This window comes from Orycteropus afer, unplaced genomic scaffold (assembly GCF_000298275.1).
Source record: "Orycteropus afer afer isolate SDZICR_OR568_19922 unplaced genomic scaffold, OryAfe1.0 scaffold00242, whole genome shotgun sequence".
Lineage (NCBI taxonomy): Eukaryota > Metazoa > Chordata > Mammalia > Tubulidentata > Orycteropodidae > Orycteropus > Orycteropus afer.
The window spans coordinates 3,935,191-3,951,117 of NW_006921829.1; positions in this window are offsets into that span (position 1 = coordinate 3,935,191).

Here is a 15,927-nt window from a genome sequence, read left to right on the forward strand (position 1 = left end):
GCTAACCAGGAGGCTGGTGGATCAAACCCACCAGCCACTCCTCAGAAGGAAGGTTGGGCAATCTACTTCCATAGTGATACCGCCTTGGAAACCCAAGGAGAGGTCACTATGAGCCGGGTCCAACTCGACGGCACATAACACAACAACAACATATTCAAGATCATATTTTGGCTCTCGTGGACTTGTTTTAATTGTCTTCAATTATAAGTTGAACTTGCATTTGAGCAACTGATAAGCTGTTCCACAATCAGCTACTGACCTGGCTTTGGCTGAAGATATTGATCTTTTGCATTGCTTATCGCCACAGATATAGTCAGTCTGATTCTTATGTATTCCATCTGGTGAAGTCCATGTGTATAGCCACTGTTTGTGTTGTTGAAAAAAGGTATTTGCAATGAATAAGTCATTGTTATTGTGCCGCTGAGTGGGACCCAACCCATAATGACCCCTCTTTGAATTTCTGAGGTGGTATCACTATGGAAATAGATTGCCCAACCTTCCTTCCAAGGAATGGCTGGTGGGTTTGAACTGCCAGCCTTCTGGTTAGCAGTCAAGTGTGTTAGGCACTACACTACAAGAGCTCCCGAATAAGTCGTTGGTCTTGCTACATTCTATCATGTGATCTGCAGCATTTTTTGTCACCAAGCCAAATTTTCCAACTACCGGTGATTCTTCTTTGTTTCCAACTTTTGCATTCCAGTCACCAGTGATAATTAACACATCTTGATTGCACATTTGGTAAATTTCAGACTGCAGAAGTTGATAAAAATCTTCAATTTCCTCATCTTTGGCTTTGGTGTTTGGTGCATAAATTTGAATAATAGTCATATTATTTGGTCTTCCTTGTAGGCATAGGGATATTATTCTTTCACTGACAGCATTGTACTTCAGGACAGATCTTGGAACATCCTTTTGTGATAATGAATACCACACCATTCCTCTTCAAATTGTCATTCCTGGCATAGTAGATCATATAATTGTCTGATTCAAATTTGCCCAAAACAATCCATTTCGGCTCATTAATACCTAGGATATCAGTCTTCATGTGTTCCATTTCATTTTTGACAACTTTCAATTTTCCTAGATTCATACTTCATACATTCCGTGTTCCAATTATTAATGGATGTTTTCAGCTGTTTCTCCTCAATTTGAGTCATCCCACGTCAGCAAATGGAGGTCTCAAAAGCTTTACTTTATGCATATCAGTAAAGCTGGTTTTACTCTGATGATACATCTCTTTACCAGTCGTATTTTGAGAGCCTTCAACCTAAGTGGCTCTTCCTCCTGCACTGTATCAGACAATATTTCCAGGCTATTCATAAAGTTGCATAGTAATGTAGCAGACAGTGTTTCTCTGCTGTTGTTGTAGTTGTTATGTGTCGTTGAGTTGGACCCGACTCATAGCGACCCCTCCTTGGGTTTCCAAGGCAGTATCACTACTGAAGTAGATTGCCCCATCTTCCTCCAAGGAGTGGCTGGTGGATTTGAACTCCCAGCCTTCTGGTTAGCAGTCAAGTGCCTTAGGCACTATGGTACCAGAGCTCCCGTTTCTCTGCTATTCATAAGGTTTTCCCTAGCTAATTCGTTGAGAAGTAGATGGCCTCTTCCTTCTTCCTAGCCTGTCTCAGTCTGCAAGCCATGCTGAAACCTGTGTACCATGTGCAACCCTGCTGGCATTTGAAACACTGGTAGCACAGCTCAAGCCTCACAGCAATACACCACCACAGTATAACAAACCAACAGACAATTTTGTCCTCTTTAGCTGTTTGAAACCTCTCCATCCTCCCCTCACCTGGATCCCTGCCACTTTCCTGTCACTTAGGGTTGGGGCCAGGGTCCTTCCTCTTACCTGGATCCCTGCCACTCACTTGCCCTGTCATGGTTTCCCCTGTCTTTCCTTCCCCTGCCTGTTTTTAGAGTAGAACTTTTCCATAGGATTTCTTGGCTATAATTTTAACAGAAGCAGATCACCAAGACTACCTTCCTCAGGACTGCTGTTTGGGTTCCAGCTGTCAATCTTTAGGTTAGCAGTCAAGCACAAACTGTTTGACCCACCTAGGGACTGACTGTTATTATTTGCTATTTCTATTAGATGCTGTCAAGTTTGTTCTGACTCATATTGACCCTATGTACAAAAGAGCAAAACACTGTCCAGTCCTATACCATCCTCACTGTCATTGTTATTTGAGCTGATTGTTGTAGCCACTGTGTAAATCCATCTCATGAGGGTCTTCCTCTTTTTTTGCTGATCCTCTAGTTTACCAAGCATGGTATTCTTCTTCAGGGATCAATCCCTCCTGATAACTTGGCTAAAGTATATGAGATCAAGTCTTGCCATCCTAGTTTCTAAGGACCATTCTGGCTGTACTTCTTCCAAGGCAGATTTGTTCATTCTTCTGGCTGTCCATGATATAGTCAATATTCTTCAGCAACACTGTAATTCAAAGGCATCAATTTTTCTTCAGTCATCCTTATTCATTGTCTAGCTTTGCATGCATATGTGGTTATTGAAAATTCCATGACTTGGGTCATGCACACCTTAGTCCTTAAAGTGACAACTTTGCTTTCTAACACTTTAAACAGGTCTTTGGCAGAAGATTTGTCCAATAAAATGCCTTTTGATTGCTTAATTGCCTTTGGGATAAATGTTCAAGAGTGAAATTGCTGGGTTGTATGGAGCTGTACATTTAACTTGTAAGAAACTTCCATATTCTCTTCCAGAGTGGCGGTAGCATGTTAAATTCCCACCAGCAATGTATGAGTGATCTTTTGTTTCACATTTTAAATGTTTTAATTTGACTAAATGTCAAAATTCAAATCTTTGCCATAGTTTCCTATAAGCACCTGAAGAAGCAATAGCAGAAAAGAGAACTTTACCCTATTTGAGTTGCATGATTTATTCTACTGCCTCCTTTAAGGCTCTGTCAGCCCACACTCACTTGGATTCTGCAGTCTTCATGTTTCTCTCTCCTTTGGATGGAATCCAAATTGCTTATCAACATCAGCTGCAATTCCTCTGTGTCTTGTTCTGATCATAATCTTCTAATCCTCCCCAGATGCCATGCCAAACCCCAGTGGTGCAGCTGTGGCCTGCAACTCTGCTCATGACTCAGCACCTCAGGCAGAAGAGTTGGACCTTTTGCCCCTGGGACTGAGGCCAGTGCTAGCCACTGATGGCCTTGTCCAGGCCCAAGGTACAACATTGTCATCACCTCCATTTTTCCTAGTCAGCAGAATTGTGGGAAGGGAAAGTAGTACAGTCCTGAATAAAACAAAGTGAGGACAGAAGCCTACTACCAGGGATGTTTGTGTAGGAGGTGAAATGGGCATAGCCTTAGTACTGGTAGCTTCACCATTTGGGTCAGACCTTTCCTGTGTTCTGATGCTCATAATCATAAATATTACAGTGTTGTTCTTGTTGTTAACTGCTATCAAGTTGGCCCTGGACATGGTGACTTCATGCATGTATTTTTGCATAAGGCAAAATACTACCTGGCCCTGCACCATACCATGATCAATTGAGGACTGGACCCTGTAATCCATAGGGTTTTCACTGGATAATTTTTGGAAGTAGATCAGCAAGTCTGTCTTCCTAATCTGTCTTAGTTTGGATGAGCCACTGAAACCTGTTCAATAGCATAACAATATGCAAGCCCTCCACTGACAGGTGGGTGGTAGCTGCACTTGTTATCATTTATTGAGTGTTTGGTGTGAGCCGGGGATTTTCAAAAGCACTTCCTGTGTATTAGCTTACTAAATCCTCATAGTCAATTTAGAAGGACAGTTCTATTGTCTTCATTTTACAAATGAGGGCTCTGAGGCTCAAGATTTCACTGTGATTTAAATCCAGTCCACCAACTTCAGAGCCCATGCATTTAATCCCATTACTGAATTGTTTCCTAAAATGAGTGGAACTCTGTAGCCCAAGGTTCTACTAACCTTGAGAGATAATCCACAGCTCCTGCATCCCCTTCCTCCTAATTCAGACCCAAATCATTTGCATCCCAGGACTGGAAGTCCTTGTGTGTGTGTGTGTGTGTGTGTGTATGGGAGGGGTGTATGGGGGTGTGTGTGCTATGCCATAGGCAATAACTTATGTGGCCTATTAATAAATCTTTGGTTCTTGTCTTAAGAGTTGAGTTACAGTGCCAGTCTGCATAAATTTGTCTTATGGAAGTTTACAAATTCCACAATGAAGAAAGACAACCAAAAAGTTGCTGCCCATCTAAAAATGTTTGAGGGGATGTGGCATGTGACAAGTTTCAAGCAAGGGGCACAAGCGAGTGTCTTATCCACCTGTTTCTGGCCCTGTGGCATGCCACTAACTAGCATGGACACTTCATGGCATACCACAGCCCCAAATGCATATTTATCACATACCATTCACTGAGACAACACGCATTCCACATGCCCTGGAATCCTGCAACTCGTGCTGTTTTGCCTTCTCATGCGACAACTTGCGGACAGTAAACACTTTTTGATAGAGGACTTCTGCTCCCAAGCTAAATGTTATTTGACCTATGTGTTAGATTCTTTTCTCCCACCCTCACTCATAAGCCTCAGCACTGTACTCTTCACACACCCCAGCTTGCATAGCCTGCTAAATATTCTGTCCTGTCTCCCCCTCCTCTCACTCTGCCCTAACCAGCCTGACAGAAGATTGTATACCAGATGATTCCTTGTCTCCTTAACCTGGGCTTATCATGGGACTTCCTGACACTTAGTGCTGCCAAGATCAACTTGAAATTCTTGCAATCAATGTACTCTTTGCTCTCCCTTGCCTTCCTTGAAACTCAGGGAGCTCCACCTTTCCTGAGCACATTCTGTTCCCATTTGTCTCATCCACCTCTTGGGTCCCTCATTGGGTAGTAAAGCTCAAGCTTGTGAACTGCTCTTTCCCTTTAGACAAGGGATTTTAGTGTGACAGTTTTATCTATTCTATGTGGTCTATTGTAGAAATTTAAGATTAAAGAAGCAGAAGGTTGTAGCATCCAGTCTTGATACTTCACTAAGCAAATTCCCAGGTGCCAGAAGTATTCAAAAAACCACTGGGTTACCAATAATCAATGTGGCCTATAAAATCCCTAGGCCTACCCTTCACTGATAGGACCACTCCTCAAGGTCAACTTTATCATCCTTCATGCTTTATCTCTGTGCCCCAAATAACAGATTTCTTCTTTGTATCTAATGACCCTGGTTTATTTTCTTCTTTCATCTTTGCTTTTTGTACAGATTATATGTTTTACATATCTTCATAACCTGATTTCACTTTTCTTTTGGTTAGAATGATGGAAAGAATAAGAGAATAAAATAAGAAAGGGAGGAAAGAAGGGCAAACTAAACCAAAAAGATGCAAAAAAATAAATTAAGTAATTCCTGACAGAGTGCTGTCCATAGAAAATAAGCCCAAAAAACCTTAGCAAACTTAACTTTTCTATTTAAGCAAAGCAAGAGAGCAGCCAAGGGGCAGGAAACATTGATATCTAATAGGTAAGAAATTGGTTACCTCAAATTCCCTGTATCCTGTGCACATCTTCAAGAGTGAGTTAATCTTTCTGATTCTCTCTTTCTCCATCTGTAAAATGAGAATTAGGAACTGGAACTGGAGTTAAGATATAGTTTCTCATCAAATATTAGCATTAAAAATACAAAGCAGCACTTCTTGTTGTTGTTGTTATGTGCCATCGAGTTGGCCCCGACTCATAGCGACCCCTCCTTGGGTTTCCGAGGCAGTATCACTACAGAAGTAGGATTGCCCAACCTTCCTTCCGAGGAGTGGCTGCAAAGTAGCACTACTGAGGTAAATTTAGAAAGCTGTCCCAAACAGAATGCTAAATGTAGGAACAAAAGAGTCATCTGTCACTGTTACCTAGGTAGAATCACACATGCTAATTCCAGTCTAGAAAGGGTCTTCATTATTTTTTATCAAAAAACACTTGGTAATTATGGGACTGAGTGCAAATAGCTCAAAGCATTCCAGCAACTCTTTCCTCACCTTTGCCCTGGAAAAAGTGATCAGATCACCTTGGAAAGACCTTGAAAAAAAAACTTGTCATTAAGTCAACTCTGACTCATGATGTCCCCATGTGTGTCAGAGCAGAGCTGAGCTGCATATGGTTTTCAATGGCTGATTTTTGGAAGTAAATCTCCAGGCCTTTCTTCTCAGTGCCTCTGGGTGGACTCTAACCTCCAATGTTGTAGTTAGTTGCTTTGGTTTGAAAATTTGCACTGCTGAGGGACTGCTGGAAAGAACTTAGCTTGAGGCCATCTATTTTACATTTCAGGGCTTGCCCAGCTTGACCTCTTAACCTTGCTTCTACCCTTTACAGAATCTTCTTGAAACTCTCTCCTTCCATTGATTTCTATGACACTGGTAGCATAGTGCCTAAGGCACTTGACTGCTAACCAGAAGGCTGGAGGTTCAAGCCTGCCAGCCACTCCTTGGAAGGAAGATAGGGCAATCTACTTCCGTAGTGATACTGCCTCAGAAACCCAAGGAGGGGTCACTATGAGTCGGGTCCAACTCAGCGGCATATAACAACAATAATCAAGCCTAGTCTCTGGAATCTTCTCGCTTTCTGTTTTTAAGTACTATTTCTCTAGCCAAACCTTGGCCTCTTCTCTGCTCACTCCACACCTTCTCTTTTCTAGAATTTCTCAGTGGGGACATTATTAGCATTTTGGATGGGGCAATTTGTTGTACAGGACTGTCCCTTATATTGCAGACTGCTTAGCATCCATGGCCCCCACTCACACATGTCAGTAGTCCCACTTCCAGTCATTAAACCATGAAAAATAGCCTCCATATTTCAAAATTCCCCTTGGAAGGGCCATAGTACTCTCACAGTTTGAGAATTTCTATGCCTTTTTCTTTTTTTTTACCAAATCCAACCCAAATATCTTCCCCAAGCTTTAGTTCATTGTGAACTAGATATTTTCAGTTGGGTGGTACACAGAAAATTCAATCTTCAGTCACATCTCTCAAATCCTCAAATCTGATTTTCTGCCCAAATTCCTATATCTATTGGCCACGTGATAATCATTAAAGCTAAGATCCTAGATGTCATTTTTAACTCCTCCTTCTAATCTCAGATTAAATTTATCACCAAGTCTTTCAGATATTACCTCCTGAATATTTTTTTTATCCATCTTCTTACTTCTCTTTCCACATAATAATCATCTCTTTCTCAACTCAGGGATTCTCAGCATAAGATCCTCAGCCTTCTGGTTGGTTTGAAAGGCTCCTCAATAAGCTACAAAAGGATCATTTAAGTTTAGAGGGAACTGTGGGTTAGTAAAAATCATATATATCTAAACTCATATTCTTTTAGTGAGTAAAAAATATGATTCTATTCAAATTCTGTTTCTCTAAACTAGAGAACTAAACTCCTGAAGTAGTTTTGCTGGTGTCCCTTTTGCCTCATTTAAATAACCCTAGGAGGAAAAGCCTGGTAATCTACCTCCAGAAATCAGCCAATTAAGACTCTATGGATCACCATGGTCTAATCTGTAACCAATCATGGGAATGAAGCAAGAATGGCCTTCATTTTGTTCTGTTGTACTTGAGGTCATCATGAGTTAGGAGCAAATTCAACAGCAGCTAACAGCAACCAATTAAGCCAAGGTCAAAACAGTTTGTACACTACCACTTACTTAAACAAGAGACTCTTAAATGCTCTCGCTCAGGTCTCACCCTTCCTCCATCAATCTTCCGCCCAAGTCCATGCTCCTCTGTATTCTGAGAATCATCTTTCTAAAACATTTATTTGATGTCATCTCTCCTCTGCTTAAATTTGTTCAATAGCTTTTTATCACCTAGCATGCACATCTCAGTTAAACATAAATGAACTTTCAGTATATATCCCCTCTCTATCTTTCCAGCTACCCTCTCTTTCTTTGTTCCCAAGCTTTACATGAAGCTGCAACAGTATCTCAACTACATCTTGCAGCTCTACCTCCCTGTTTTCACACATGGCTTTCTTTTGTCATCCTTATCTCCCACTGTTTAACTTGATTTATATTTTTAAAGTATCAGTTGAGGTACTGTGTAGAGAGTATATTTTAGGGGACCAAGGGTAGAAGGGGAGCTCTGGTAACATAGTGCCTAGGGCACTTGACTGCGAACCAGAAGGCTGGTGGTTCAAACCCCCCAGCCACTTCTTGGAAGGAAGGTTGGGCAATCGACTTCCATAGGGATACTGCCTCAGAAACCCAAAGAGGGGTTGCTATGAGTCAAGTTTGACTCGATGGCACATAACAACAACAAGGATAGAAGCTGGAAGATGAAAGATGATGGTGAATTGGCCAATGATGATAACAGTGAAGATGGAGAATAGTACTTAGATTCTGGATATATATCTATTTAATAGGATTTAATTAAAAGTCAATCAAAAAATTTAAACTATGACAAGTAGAAAAACTGATTAGTGAGGTCAGCAAGCATCTTGTCAATATTATATCTGAAAGAAAGTTCCCAGAATCCATTTTCTCACTTAAAGTGTTATTCTCTAGTCAATAAAACTAATATTCTTTGTAAGTAGGGGGCAATTTCTATCTTTCTTGAGTCTTAAAATAAAAATGCTTACCTTAATTATTTTAAAATTAATTCCCCATTGCCCAGTTTGAGTTTTTGTTTCTTTGTTTTAATGACAGAGCTGGTCATTTAAAAACAAAACAAAAAAAAAACACTGAAATGAGTTAAATTTCTCTCTGGTTATTATCCTTTCTTCCTTCCAGCCCTTTTCTTTTAACTTTACCATATTTTCATATTCTCCTAAGATCCTTTATCCTAATAGCTGTATTGATAATAGTAGTAATAGGAAAAGAAAAATACAATGATTTAACTGCCATTCATAGAATCTTACCATGCTAAGGATTTACACAGATGATCTCATTTAATTCTTGGAGGAACCATAAGAGATGAGTAGTGTTTTTATCCCCTTTTAGCAGGTAAGGAAATGGAGATTTCAAAAAGTTATATAACTTGTAGAATGGAATTCAAACCCAATATCATGATATTTGGTACAATTACCACTTGTGATAGTTAAGGTTGTGTCAGCTTGACTGGGCCATAATTCTCAATGGTTTAGCAGTTATGATGCAATCATCTCCCATGATGACATTTGATATACTATAATTACATCCATGATAGGATCTTCTATGAGCAGCTATTCAGTTGAAAGGGAGGTTCCACACTCCTGAGGAAACATCCTGGCAAAGCTCTGACTTTTTGCTGGATTTGGAGCCTGCATCTGGCTCATTATCATCTGACCTCCAGTTCTTGGACTTGAACCAATGGCCTGCCACACTGCCTGCTGATCTTGGGATTGTTGCTTTCACAGCCTGTGAGACAAAATCCTGCCATTTTACCTGCTGGTCTTGGATTCATTAGCCTCTGCAGTCCGAAGCCTGCTGTATTGTCTGCCAGTTGGATTTGTCAGCCTCTGCAATTGTGTGAGCTATTTCCTTGAGATAAATTTCTCTCTGTGTTTGTCTCTGTCTCTCTCTCTCACTGAGAAGCTTCACTGGTTTTACTTCTCTAGAGGATACAACTTAAGACATTTGGTACTGAGAGTGGCTCTAGAGGAACGAAATTGTAATGATGAGTTTTCTAAATTGGTTCTCAAGTCTGATTAGTCTTAAAGATGTTGATGACTCTGCCTCCACTAGTAAAGAGAGCATTGCTAATCCATGGTGTGAGGTGACAATATTGATACTCAAAATATCACCATCAATAGATGATGAGAAGTGAGACTCTGAGCAATCACATTTTTTATACTTTTCTGCAATTTTATCAGAATGAGAAGTATGAGGAAGCTGGTTTGCTGGTCCTACTTAGGCTAGGCAAGTGGTAAAAGAGAAAGATAAGCTCAGGGCTTAAGAGTCACAGCACAAGTGCCTAATAAGAGACTTTAGTGTTTCAATGTGTGCTTTTAAAGAAAGCCTTGTTTCTTGTAGTAACATAGCTGATAGCACCAAAAATTGAACCCAGAGTCTTATCGTAAGAGTGGCTAAATTGCAGTGTCAATTGAATTGCCAACCTTGAATCGTGTCTTAAATTAAAGTGAGGGCATTTATTGGGAAGAAATGGAGCTCTAAAACTTGGGATGGGACATATGGGGAGATAATCAAGAATCTGAAGACACTGAGCCCCTAAATTCCATTGAAACACTCCTGTCAACAGGACCAGCCCTGTTACTCCAATCAGAGGAGAATAACCCAATTATGCCTGCTGAGCCTTTGTCTCAGACATCCCCCGGGCCAGTGCTTGGGGCACTTCCTGAAGCAGATGCTTTATAAAACATTGCTGAATGTTCCCAGGAACCATTCACACTGCCCATTGTTGCCTCTAGACCTATAACTAAACTTAAGTCCCGTCCAACTTCAAAAGGTAAAATGCAAAGTGCAACCCAGGCAGAGGTACACTATACTCCAAAAGAACTGTTTGATTTTCTAACATGTATAAACAGAAACCTGATAAATATGTGTGGGAATGGCTATTAAGAGTATGAGATAATGGTGCAAGGAATATAACATTTGATTTATCTGAGTTTATTGATTTGGTCTCACTAAGCACAGATTCTTTATTCAATGTTTCAGCTAAAGAGACTAGGAATAATCTAATAGTTTATTTAGCTGGTTAACTGAGGCATGGTTTATGAGGTGGCCTACACTAAGTCAAATTGACATACCAGACCCCAGACCTGCCTTAGTATACTGTAGAAAACAGTATCTGAAGGTTTAGGAAAATTGGCATCTTAAAGTGGATTTTTCAGATTAGACCCATATACTCAAACGTGAAGTGCCCAGAGGACATACCTTTCACCACAAAGGTGAGGAACAAATTCATGAAGGAAATCCCCAGCATCCCTAGAGACTACTGTGATTGCTATCTTATGTGAATCAGATTTGATAATGGGAACTGCCCTAATTGAAATAAGACTTCTAACTACAATGGGGCTGATTGGATCCTGTGGTGGTAGCGGCCAAGTGTCAGAACTTAACAAAGATAAGGTGGGCATAGTTACTCTAAAGGACAGCAGGGTCAAAGCAGTAATCAGAATTATCTGACCTGTGTAGACTTATGGCATTGGCTACTTAGTCATAGTGCCCCTAGGAGTTAAATAGATGTGAAATATATTAAATATTCACTTGATCTGTACAAGGGAAAGAATTTTAGGTCAAGTGAACAGCAGTCTAGCTTGAATCACCAGAAGAGAGAATCATGGCCCCTTAATTAATTCCCAGACTTGAGGCAGTCTGGAAATTACAGACCCACAATCCCTTGAATGAAGGGGAGGCTAGGTCCCCTTAAGGAAAGACCCTCGTTGTCAAAAAGTTATACTGTTAATCTTTCTCCCAGCCTTCCCTAAAGGAATCTATGGCCTTTTATGAAAATGTCTGTTCAGTGGGGAAAAGGAAATCATCAGATTTTTAGGGATTAATGGACACTGGCTCTGAAATGACACTAATTCCAGGAGACCCCAAATGTCAGTGTGGCCCACTTGTCAGAGTGGGGGCCCTCTTGAGTTCATTAGCTCATGACCATCTCACAGTGGGTCCAGTGGGTTCCCAAACCCATCCTATAGTAATTTTCCAAGTTTTCAGACATACTCAACAACTGGCAGAACCTAGTTACATTGTATAATTGACATGTGGAGTAAGGACTGTCATGGTAGGGAAATCCAAAAAGAAGTCATTGAAACTGCCACTACCTAGGAAAATAGTAAACAAAAAGCAATATTTCATTCCTGGAGGGACTCCAGAAATTACTGTCACCAGAAAGGACTTGAAGGATCCAGGAGTGGTGATTCTTACCACATCTCCATTTAACTCATCTACTTTCCCTGTGAAAAAAATGAATGGATGTTGAAGATTGACAGTGGATTATCATAAACTTGAGGAGGTGATTACTCCATTGCAGCTGCTGTTCCAGATGTGGTTTCATTGCTTGAGCAAACCGATACATTTCCTGATACCTGATATGGAGCTATTAATCTGGCCAAAGCTTTTTTCTCAATTCTAGTTTCAAAAGATCACCAGAAGCAGTTTGCCTTAAGTTGCCCAAAATACACCTTCATGGTCATACCATCAATTCTACAGCACTATGTCATGATTTAATCAACAGGACTTTGATCATCTTTCCTTTCCACAAGACATCACACTGGTCCATTACATTGATGGCGTTATGCTGACTAGACCTAGTAAGGAAGAAATATCAACGACTCTAAACTTGTTGATAAGACATTCGCATGCTAGATGGTGGAAAATTAACTTGACCAAAATTCAGGGGCCTTCCCATCAGTGAAATTTTTAGGGTCGAGTGGTGTGGGGTATGTCAAGATATTTGTACTAAAGTGAAGGATAAGTTATTGCATCTGCTCCCTCCCACAACTAAAAAGAGGCTCAATGCCTGGTGGGTCTCTTTGGATTTTGGAAGCAACATATTCCTCACTGGGATGTGCTACTCCTGCCTATTTATAAAATGAGTCAAAAAGTTGCTAGTTTTGAGTGGGGCCCAGAACAAGAGAAGGTCCTGCAACAGGCTTAGGCTGTCATGCAAGTTGCTCTGTCACTTGAACCATGTGATCTGGCTGATCCAATGGTGCTTGAAGTAGTAGTGGCATAAAGAAATGCTGTTTAGAGTTTTTGGCATCCCCATATTGGTGAATCACAGTGAAGACTCAGGATTTTGTAGCAAAGCCCTGCCATCTTCTGCAGATAACAAATCTCCCTTTGAAAACCAGCTTTGAGCTTGTTTCTGGGTCTTAGTAGAGACTTAATACCTAACCATGGCCAACCAAGTTACCGTGAAGCCTGAGCTGCCCATCATGAACTGGGTGTAGTCTGACCCATGGAGTCATAAAGTTGGACTTACACAGCAGCATTCCATCATTAAGTGGAAGTGGTATATAAGACAGCAGGCTTGAGTCAGACCTGAAGGTACAAGTAAGTAGCATGAGGAAGTGGCCCAAATGCTCATTGTCTCCACTCCAGTCACATTATCTTCCCTCTTCTAGTCTGCACCTATGGCTTCATGGGAAGTTCCTTATGATCAGTTCACTGAAGAAGAGAAAATTCACACCTGGTTTACAGATGGTTCTACACAATGTGCAGGCACTGCTTAAAAGTAGACAACAGCAGCACTGCAGTCCCTTTCTGGGGCCTTCCTAAAGGACAGTGGTGAAGGGAAATCCTCCCAATGGACACGACTTTGAGCAGTGTACCTGAGTGTTCACTTTGCTTGGAAGGAGAAATGACCAGATGTACTATTGTATTCATGGGCTGTGTTTAATGGTTTGACTGGATGGTTAGGTACTTGGAAGAAATGTGATTGGAAAACTGGTGACAATGAGGTATGGGAAAGAGGTATGTGGATAAAAAAGAAAAAACAAACTCACTCCCATCGAGTCAGATCCAACTCATAGCGACCCCTCCTTGGGTTTCCGAGGCAGTATCACTGCAGGAGTAGATTGACCAAACTTTCGCCTGAGGAGTGTCTGGTGGGTTTGAACCTCCAGCCTTCTGGTTAGCAGTCAAATGCCCTAGACACTACACTACCAGAGTTCCTAAAACTGCCATTGAGTGGGATCTGATTCATAGTTGGAAGTAGATTGCCCAATCTTCCTTTAGAGGAGTGGCTGGCAGATTTGATGTGGATAGACCTCTCTGAATGGGACAAAGAAATGAAGATATCTGAGTCTCATGTCAATCTTCAGCAAAGGGTGACCTTGGAAGAGGAAAATTTTAACAATCAAGTCAATAGGATGCCACATTCTGTGCAAACCAGTCTTTTTTTTTTTTTTTTCCCCAGCCACTGCTGTTAGTGCCCAATGGGCTCATGAACAAAGTGGCCATAGTGGCTGGGATAGAGTTAATGCATGGGCTAACCAACATGGAATTCTACTCACCAAGGCCAACTTCACTAGAGCCATTGCTGAGTCCCCACCCTGCCAGCAGCAGAGACCAACACAGAGTCCACAAGATGGACTCAATCCTCAGGGTAATCAGCCAGCAACCTGGTGGCAGGTTGATTACATTGGACCACTTTCATCTTGGAAAGGGCAACATTTTGTTCTCACTGGAATAGAAAATAACTGTTGATATGGATTTTCTTTCCCTGCATGCAATGCTTCTGTCAAAACCACCATCTATGGACTTATGGAATGACTTATCCACTGTCATTGTAGCCTAAACAGCATTGCATCAGGTCAAAGAATCACTTCACAGCAAATGAAGTGAAACAATGGACCCATGTTCATGGAATTCACTGGTCTTACCATTTTCCCCATCATACTGAATCAGCTGGTGTGATAGAACAAAGGATTGACCTTCTAATGACACAATTGTGGCACTAGCTAGGTGGCAATACTTTGCAATTTTGGGGCAATGTTCTCCAGGAGGCTACACATGCTCTAAACTGGCATCTAATATATGGCGTTGTTTCCCCATTAGCCAGGATTCATAAGTCCAGGAACCGAGGGATAGAAATAGGAGTGGCACCAGTCACTGCTACCCCTAGTGACACCCTCACAAAATGTTTGCTTCCTGTCCCTGTGACCCTATGGTCTGCAGTTCTCGAGGTCTTAGACCCAAAGGAAGAAATATTCTCACCTGGAGGCATAATATTGATTTCACTGAACTAAAATTTAGGAATGCCATTTTACCACCTTGGATTCCGCATGCCTCTAGTTGAATAGGCAAAGAAGGGAGATACTGTATTGGCTGGTGTGATTGATCTTGATTACCAAGGGAAAATCTGTACTACTTTCTTAGTTGGTCATTGTGCAGTGACCCTGGACCCCAACCTGGATCGCAGCTGTCCCCAGCCCAGGCTAGCATTTACTTCAGCCAAGCCCTCAGCCCCAGAACCAGGCTCCTGAGGACCACAAAGAGGAAGGGTCCAGGCACAAGATTGATGAGCTTTGGCAGCTATTGCCAGAGGAGAGTGCAAGACTGAGCACAGACTACCAACAGCTAGATACCCATGATCATAGTCCTTACTGCCTATGCCAGCAGTAACATACAATGGTTCATAGGGTGCTACTTTGCCGCACACATCAAGACATTATTATTATTACTGTATTATTATGTTAAAGATGTTTTAGTGTATCTGGAAGTGTTTTTTTTTTTTAATATACATAGAGGTCTACACTATATACTATATACTAAGACAAACATTTCACTAACTGACATTAGATATGACTCATATCTAATTGTTCCAATTTTCAAACAAATACAACTGAAAGGATTTGTTGGTAGTTATGTTTGTGTGTCAACTTGGCTGGGCCTGGTTGAGTGGCTGGGCAGCTGGTGGTAGTTATTCCCCACGATGAGACTGGCAATAAACTCCATGGTGGGATTTACCACAAGCAGCTGCCTTTGGGATGTGGTCTCCTTCCTGTACATAAGGAGAAGCTTTGAGAATGGTCTCCAGCCTATGGCACGCTTGGACCCTGCATGTCATTGCTCAGCAGCCTGCTATGCTTTGCCGACCTTGGGACATACAATGAACTTAAGTTAATGGCCTGCCATGTGGTTTGGTAACATCAGGACTGTGCCTTTTGAATTGTCAACCTTGGGGCTTCTCAGCCTCAGCAGCCAGCAGCTGTCAGAGTGAAGAAATGCCTCTAGCTCCAGTGGGCTGGGAGCAAGAGGCAGAGCTGGACCCCAAGGTTGAGGGACTTTGACCCAGCCCCTAGATCCTGGCACTTTGAACTTGGACTTCTAGCCTCCCAAACTGTAAGAAAATAAATTCCAGTTTGTTACAGCCATCCCATTTGTGGTATATTCTTGTCAGAGCAGTACTAGGTAACCAGAATACAGACTTAGGAACGGAACTAATTTATAATCCAGGGACTGGCTGTACTGATATTTTTTCATTACTATAATTAATTATTTAATGAATAACTTTGTAGATATGTCTTT